The sequence below is a fragment of the Oncorhynchus mykiss genome, chromosome 25 (genome assembly GCF_013265735.2).
Source record: "Oncorhynchus mykiss isolate Arlee chromosome 25, USDA_OmykA_1.1, whole genome shotgun sequence".
In the NCBI taxonomy this organism is placed as follows: domain Eukaryota; kingdom Metazoa; phylum Chordata; class Actinopteri; order Salmoniformes; family Salmonidae; genus Oncorhynchus; species Oncorhynchus mykiss.
Genome location: NC_048589.1, coordinates 25614323 through 25622739, shown reverse-complemented (window position 1 = coordinate 25622739; position 8417 = coordinate 25614323). Strand labels below are relative to the sequence as shown.

Genomic DNA, 8417 nt, shown 5'->3' with positions numbered 1-8417 from the left:
TCTTGGGAAAAAATCCCTTTGCGAAATAATGCTTTTTAGCCTATTCATTGATGGAAATACCAGTTGATGGAAATATATTTTTCTGGTAACGCTTATCGGTCTATAGGTTAATTTGCTGAATTTTGTGGAATATATTGTACAGTATATTCGTTATGTATCTTAACCCCGAGCGCTACCCCGAGAACCACATGCGGTACACGGGCAGCACGGAAAGACAAGAGTCCACCGGCAGCCGCGCCAGACCATGCGGGGAACGTGGGAACGTTTGACAATGGTGTTTTCCCGTTAATTGCATTATGGGACAAACTTTAGTGCCTAGCCTACTGCTTTGTGCACATTGCTGCATTTACAGTGCCTTCGGAAAGTATTCAGACCTCTTGACTTTTTCTACATTTTGTGACGTTACAGCCTTATTCTAAAATTGATTAAATCGTTTTTTTTCCTTCATCGATCTACACACAATACCCCATAATACCCCATAATGACAAAGGTTTTTTAGAAATGTTAGCAAATTTATTACAAATAAAAAACTGATATCACAATTACATAAGCATTCAAACCCTTTACTCAGTACTTTGTTGAAACACCTTTTGGCAGTGATTACAGCCTCGAGTCTTCTTGGGTATGACGCTACGAGCTTGGCACACCTGTGTTTGAGGAGTTTCTCCCATTTTTCTCTGCAAATACTCTCAGGCTCTGTCAGGTTGGATGAGGAGCGTCGCTGCACAGCTATTTTCAGGTCTCTCCAGAGACATTAGATTGGGTTCAAGTCCGGGCTCTGACTCGGCCACTCAAGGACATTCAGAGACTTGTCCCGAAGCCACTCCTGCGTTGTCTTGGCTGTGTGCTTATGGTCATTGTCCTGTTGAATGGTGAACCCTCACCTCAGTCTGAGGTCCTGAGTGCTCTGGAGCAGGTTTTCATCAAGAATCTCTCTGTACTTCTTCATTCACCTTTCCCAGTTAAGAACAAATTCTTATTTTCAATGATGGCCTAGGAACAGTGGGTTAACTGTCTTGTTCAGTTGCAGAACAACAGATATTTACCTTGTCAGCTCGGGGAGTTGATCTTGCAACCTTTCGGTTACTCGTCCAATGCTATAACCACTAGGCTACCTGCCGCCCCACCATGCTTCACCATAGGGATGGTGCCAGGTTTCTTCCAGATGTGACGCTTGGCATTTAGGCCAAAGAGTTCATTCTTGGTTTAATCAGACCAGATAATCTTGTTTCTCATGGTCTGAGAGTCCTTTGGGTAGCCTTTTGGCAAACTCCAAGCGAGCTGTCAAGTGCGTTTTACTGAGGACTGGCTTCATTTGGTCACTTTATCATAAAGGCCTGATTGGTGGGGTGCTACAGTGATGGTTGTCCTTCTGGAACGTTCTCCCATCTCCACAGAGGCACTCTGGAGATCTGTCAGAGTGACCATCGGGTTCTTGTTCACCTCCCTTCTCCCCCGATTGCTCAGTTTGGCCGAGCGGCGAGCTCTAGGAAGAGTCTTGGCGGTTCCAAACTTCTTCCATTGAGGGCACTGTGTTCTTAGGGACCTTCAGTGCTGCAGATATTTTTTTTATACCTTTCCCCAGATCTGTGCCTCGACACAATACTGTCTCTGAGCTCTATGGACAATTCCTTCGACTTCATGGCTTGGTTCTGCTCTGACATCCACTGTTAACGGTGGGACCTTATAGACAGATATAGACAGGTGTGTGCCTTTCCAAATCATGTTTGATCAATCAAATTTACCACAGATGGACTCCAAGTTGTAAAAACATTTCAAGGATGATCATTGGAAACAGGATGCACCTGAGCTCAAGTTCCAGTCTCATAGCAAAAGATCTGAATACTTATAAGGCATTTCTGTTTTTTTTTCTGTAGATTGATGAGGAAATAGTTGTATTTACTCCATTTTAGAATAAGGCTGTAACGTAGAATACTGTGAAAAGGTTAAGGGTATGAGTACTTTCTGAATGCACTGTGTAATGTGAAGAAATAATAGTTTATCAACATTTCCAGCGACGCGTTCTGATTTGTTGCGTCAGACTCTTTGATTGATTTTTTTATGTAGCCTAGGCCTATTGGTTTTATGAATTTGGGATCTATCGTCCCACAACTGTCCCAGTGTCAGTTTAAATAGACCATTTATTTCTTGACAACCTAACCAATAAAGTAGTTAAACTTTCCTACTATGGGGGATAGTAGATTGACAGACTAGTGATTTTGCTGTTCATTACTAGTCATATTGGCTGAGGAAAAGTATGTGTGGACAGTTATTCTAACTTCTTCAAAGTGGGCATCAGAATTCGGTAAGAAGGACCGCGTATCCTTGTATCCTCAAATGGCATGTTCTGTGAGCTCTGTCATTCTGAGCACCATGGGTGGACCCCTAATCAGGTTATGAACCCAATGCATATGGGTCCAGTAAATGTATAAAATGTCCAGTAAATGTAAATGCTGCCGGTCAAATGTCCGGCACCACATTTTCCTAACGGAAACCCTCACAGGCAGGGCGTTACACACACACACACACACAGTATTTTTCTCTTTCATTTTTAAGAACTCCTCATTGCGTGTCGTCTGGCTAGAGATTTGGTGGAGATAAAATTACAATTAGGCAGGCTAGTGGGCTCATGGCCCTAACAAAAAGTAACAGCTCTCAGATCTGTCCTGCGTCCAGCCTCATCTCCCTAATGACTCAATGGAAGCAGCTATTTTAGCTTTGTCATGGAGTACAGTACAGCAACGTGACCTATGCCAGTCCCTAGACAGACCAACTGCATGGTCAGCAAAACCCCAGACCCATGTGGTCAAACTAAACATGGCATCACGGGTCTGGCCACACTGCTGCCTACAATGACACATCTCCCGGTCTGTCTGAATAGGACTCTATACCAACCCCTGTCTGTGTCATGGTGGCACATGTCACATCTGTCTGATTAAAACAGCCTTCTATTCAGACAGCAGCCTCTGCTTCAGCTCTGAGAAATGGAGATGCGGTTGGATTTTCATAATCCCGTCGCATTGATGCGGCCCCAGCCCCTGTACACACCATGCTGACAGTGCAGGACTGCAGTGGCCTTAGTTAGCAGGGCAGAGTAGGAAAACACGAGGACTAGCGTACAGTACATCGCAATGCTTACCAGCACAGGACTTAAGAAAATCTGTGTCTTAGGTGAATGGGACACTTTTCATATTGTCAGATGAAAGGTAGCGACTTTGAAATAGGATCATTTTCCTCAGAAAAACATAATCTGCATGGTGCGTTTTTACCCTTGGGTCTTCATTTCATTTATTTATTTCAATAAAAAAGTGTTGCAAAAAATATAACCATGATGCTCAAAGAAAATACACATGAATTGGAAGTTCATAGTTCATAATGTAAAATATGCTGAAGTTGTTTTTTCTCCCTACGGTCCCAACACTCTCCACCGGGTGGCCTCGTACCTATGTCTGTTACCAGAGCTGGCAGAGGGACAGGACACCACCATTGAGAAAGAGGTCCTCCTGGAGCTGCTGGTAGGTGCTGTTTCGAAACGGGGAGATGTTGTCCCTAACCGCTGATAGGGGATCAGATATGTATTTCATCGTTCTAATGCTTAAAATGTGGGAATTGGGGAAGCTTCATCTGATCCTAGATCTATGGTTAGAGAACCCCTCCTCTATTTACGGCTTGGCTAAACCGAAGCAAAGTCAGGATATGTTGGCTTGCGGAACAATAACCGCCCAGAGAGCATAGCATCATAATAGGGTTGGCGTGGCTCGTTTAAAATACATTAATTAATGCTTTTGGAGTACATACAGTATGCAACCCCCCCCCCCCCCCACCCCACACACACACACACTCCTCTCCGCCCTTGAATTTGCCTTTGAATCCAATTAGGGCTCAACATTGGTGATAGAGATGGAGTGGATGAAGTGGAGGAGAGGGAGGTAGAGAGAGACTAATGAGGAAAGAGCACTAAGGTTTCTCTTATCCTAGGAAAAAACACCACTGTTGATCTGATTTGCTCCCCAAACCCACCCACCCTTAGTCCCTCCTATAAGCAGGCATACAGTGTGTTGTTAACAAGTCTCATCCCCATAACCCCCCATCACCATGCGACCAGTCCATCCACTGACCTGCTCTGTCCCTACTGCTGTAATTACCCACTTCAAGTCTTCTCTAGTCCTCCTCTCCTCTGCCCCACCACTGAAGAGAAGCTTTTCAATAATTAGCTGATTAGATTGTTCCCTGAGCCATCGTCAGGGGACTCATTTGCGTGGCCCTGGGTTGCCCTGAGCAACCGAAAATCTCCAGATTCCACTTTGGTATTATGCATTATTTGTTTGGTCGCCGGTGCCAGAGGCTTGTAGAGATGTGCTGTTTAGAGCTGTGCTGTGTAGAGATGTGCTGTGTAGAGATGTGCTGTGTAGAGATGTGCTGTGTAGAGATGTGCTGTGTAGAGCTGTGCTGTGTAGAGCTGTGCTGTTTAGAGATCTGCTGTGTAGAGCTGTGCTGTGTAGAGCTGTGCTGTGTAGAGATGTGCTGTTTAGAGATGTGCTGTGTAGAGCTGAGCTGTGCAGGATGGAGCAGAGCAGGTCCCACAGACACACTGCAGAGAAAGTCTGTAATTAAACCTGGGGAATGAGAGGATGAGCTGTTCAGAGTGCTACTGAGCGTCTAGCTATCACTGTTCTTGGGGTTATTTACATAATTCCTCAAAGCCATGAGCCACCCACTCTTGAAATAATAATTTCCTATTTAGATTACCGACATTGCAGTGGATTTTTTTATCCCTCATTATGGAATTTTTGCTTCATTTTGCAATAACTGTCTGAGATGGGTATTAGTCTCAATCAGGGTTCTACAGTCTTTAGATCTATGTACCTCTCTACCAGTCCCGGATGGATGACTAAGACAAAACCCTGGGTTAGATAGTAACTGGCAGGGAACACGTCGGTGTAACAACATGGACGACTGTGACAAAACCCTGGGTTAGATAGTAACTGGCAGGGAACACGGCGGTGTAACAACATGGACGACTGTGACAAAACCCTGGGTTAGATAGTAACTGGCAGGGAACACGGCGGTGTAACAACATGGACGACTGTGACAAAACCCTGGGTTAGATAGTAACTGGCAGGGAACACGGCGGTGTAACAACATGGACGACTGTGACAAAACCCTGGGTTAGATAGTAACTGGCAGGGAACACGGCGGTGTAACAACATGGACGACTGTGACAAAACCCTGGGTTAGATAGTGACTGGCAGGGAACACGGCGGTGTAACAACATGGACGACTGTGACAAAACCTTGGGTTAGATAGTAACTGGCAGGGAACACGGCGGTGTAACAAGATGGACGACTGTGACAAAACCCTGGGTTAGATAGTAACTGGCAGGGAACACGGCGGTGTAACAAGATGGACGACTGTGACAAAACCCTGGGTTAGATAGTAACTGGCAGGGAACACGGCGGTGTAACAAGATGGACGACTGTGACAAAACCCTGGGTTAGATAGTAACTGGCAGGGAACACGGCGGTGTAACAAGATGGACGACTGTGACAAAACCTTGGGTTAGGTAGTAACTGGCAGGGAACACGGCGGTGTAACAACATGGACGACTGTGACAAAACCCTGGGTTAGATAGTAACTGGCAGGGAACACGGCGGTGTAACAAGATGGACGACTGTGACAAAACCATGGGTTAGATAGTAACTGGCAGGGAACACGGCGGTGTAACAAGATGGACGACTGTGACAAAACCATGGGTTAGATAGTAACTGGCAGGGAACACGGCGGTGTAACAAGATGGACGACTGTGACAAAACCCTGGGTTAGATAGTAACTGGCAGGGAACACGGCGGTGTAACAAGATGGACGACTGTGACAAAACCATGGGTTAGATAGTAACTGGCAGGGAACACGGCGGTGTAACAAGATGGACGACTGTGACAAAACCATGGGTTAGGTAGTAACTGGCAGGGAACACGGCGGTGTAACAAGATGGACGACTGTGACAAAACCCTGGGTTAGATAGTAACTGGCAGGGAACACGGCGGTGTAACAACATGCACGACTGTGACAAAACCCTGGGTTAGATAGTAACTGGCAGGGAACACGGCGGTGTAACAAGATGGACGACTGTGACAAAACCCTGGGTTAGATAGTAACTGGCAGGGAACACGGCGGTGTAACAAGATGGACGACTGTGACAAAACCCTGGGTTAGGTAGTAACTGGCAGGGAACACGCAGTATAACAGGATTAGTTTAGCATGGCGGCTAGTGCCTGACTGATCACATATTAAACACAGGGATTATATAGACTTCTGCATCATATTTGGCACACAACCATCAGGGATGCTACTACATTTAGGCCCCTGACCTAAAAAAAACAGCCTGCAGGCTCACTGAAGAGGTGCAAGCCAAACTGGATGAGAGATATGGTCTCTAATGAAGGGGTTGTCATGACAGACGGTGAAGTAGTGTGATGCATCTGACATTAATATTTTTACAAAACTTTGTTTTTAATACCACTGTCAAGTGAGTGAGGGGAGGGTAAGAGTGGGGGGTATGGTGCATTCACCCAATGTCTTTCTTTCTCTCTCTCTCTTTCTGTCTCACTTTCTTCCCTCTCTCACACTAACAGGTGTCTCGTCATGAGAGACGAATCTCCCAGATCGAGCAACTTAACCAGATGCCTCTTTAGCCAACGGAGGAGATTATCTGGATGAGAACATAGTCCCGAATGAGTACTATTCTGGTGAAGGTGTGTGTCTGTCTACTGTGTCTCTGCGCAAACTCGTCTCGCACACACACCCTGCTGTGTTATCCCACACCACAGAGGCAGTGAGCTGGCACCCTCTTAATGGGCAATCCTCTTTAGGCTAGCAGGGGCACCTTCACAGGCTAAGATGCCTACAAACCCTGTAATCCCATTGAAATCCATGAGCCTATCGACGTCTATAAGGCTATCTTAACTGTTTTAGCCTTCCAAGAGATTACAGGTGTAAATTAGCATTCTAGTCTACTCTGCAGCTGTTATATCGAAGGGATTGTCCCTGTCACATAGCTACCGAGTTGTTCCTGGTCATAGAAAACTCGGGGTCCTGTTTATGTTACACTGAAATAGGTAGGTAAATAGATCAATACCAATGACATCAATTACAGAGGATTATTTTGTCATGTCTCTATGTTTAACCCTTGTGTTCCAGTTTGTCTGGCTCTTCCTAAACGGAACCTGCAGTTCCTGACCCTCCACGACTGCCTGCTGAGAAACTTCAACCTGTTCCGTCTGGAGTCCACCTACGAGACTAAACATGACGTGGACGATGTTGTGACTCGCATGAAACCATGGTGAGCAGAGAACACACACACACATAACTGATGGTAAGAAAATGTTCCCACATTTCTGTTTACTTAGAATTTATCATTTTTGTCTCACTCATAACTAAATTTCTATGACATTTTCAGGCGCTCGTAGTATGATAGTGTGGTGTTTGTGGGTTTTCCTGCTGTCTTGTCTTCCGTTAGGCAGTCAGAGTGTGGTGTTTGGGGGCCAGCCAGGAAGTTTCAGACATCACAGCCTTCTCCATCGTGGAGGTAGCTAAGCCATCACTGTCAACCTCAACGTACGAGACCACATCAAACACGAGTGGGAAGGCACATGGCTGTGCCATCTCTCAATCCCCTGCTCTCCCTCTCTCTTCTCTACCTTTCAGCATTCCCTTGATATACCGTCTAGTTTTCTGTCTTTTGTTCTCCTTTCTCGTGCACTCTGTCTCCCTCCCTCTCTCTTCGTGGATCCCACTCCCTTCTTCCCAGCCTGGTGCAGGTCTACAATTTTGTTTCTGGTGTCCTTTGACAGCTCTTTAGTCTTGGCCATAGTGGAGTTTGGAGTGTGACTGTTTGAGGTTGTGGACAGGTGTCTAGAGGTAACGAGTGGAGGACAGAGGAGCCTCTTAAAGAAGTTACAGGTCTGTGAGAGCCAGAAATCTTGCTTGTTTGTAGGTGACCAAATACTTATTTTCCACTATAATTTGCAAATAAATTCATTATAAATCCTACAATGTGATTTTCTCAATTTTTTTTCTAATTTTGTCTGTCATAGTTGAAGTGTACCTATGATGAAAATTACAGGCCTCTCTCATCTTTTTAAGTGGGAGAACTTGCACAATTGGTGGCTGACTAAATACTTTTTTGCCCCACTGTATGTCTCCATGAAGTCTGTCGATCCAGACCATCTGTCCAAACCTGCTATACTTTAACCTGTGACCCCACCCCCTCTAACATTGTGTCTGCCTGTAGACATGTTGTTTCCTACCAGCCCTGATCACTTAGCTTCAGTGTTTTATTTCCTCATCTTCTTCTCCCAACGGGTACAGCAGGGCTGCTGTAGATAATGTTAACCATGTGGTGTCATCCTCCCTGGCAT

At 45.5% G+C, this 8417-nt stretch overlaps 1 pseudogene; it reads left to right on the top strand.

Annotated features, from left to right (window-relative positions):
* The first annotated feature begins 1878 nt into the window (after positions 1 to 1878).
* LOC110505704 lies at positions 1879 to 7846 on the top strand (annotated as a pseudogene).
* Positions 7847 to 8417: the final 571 nt, after the last annotated feature.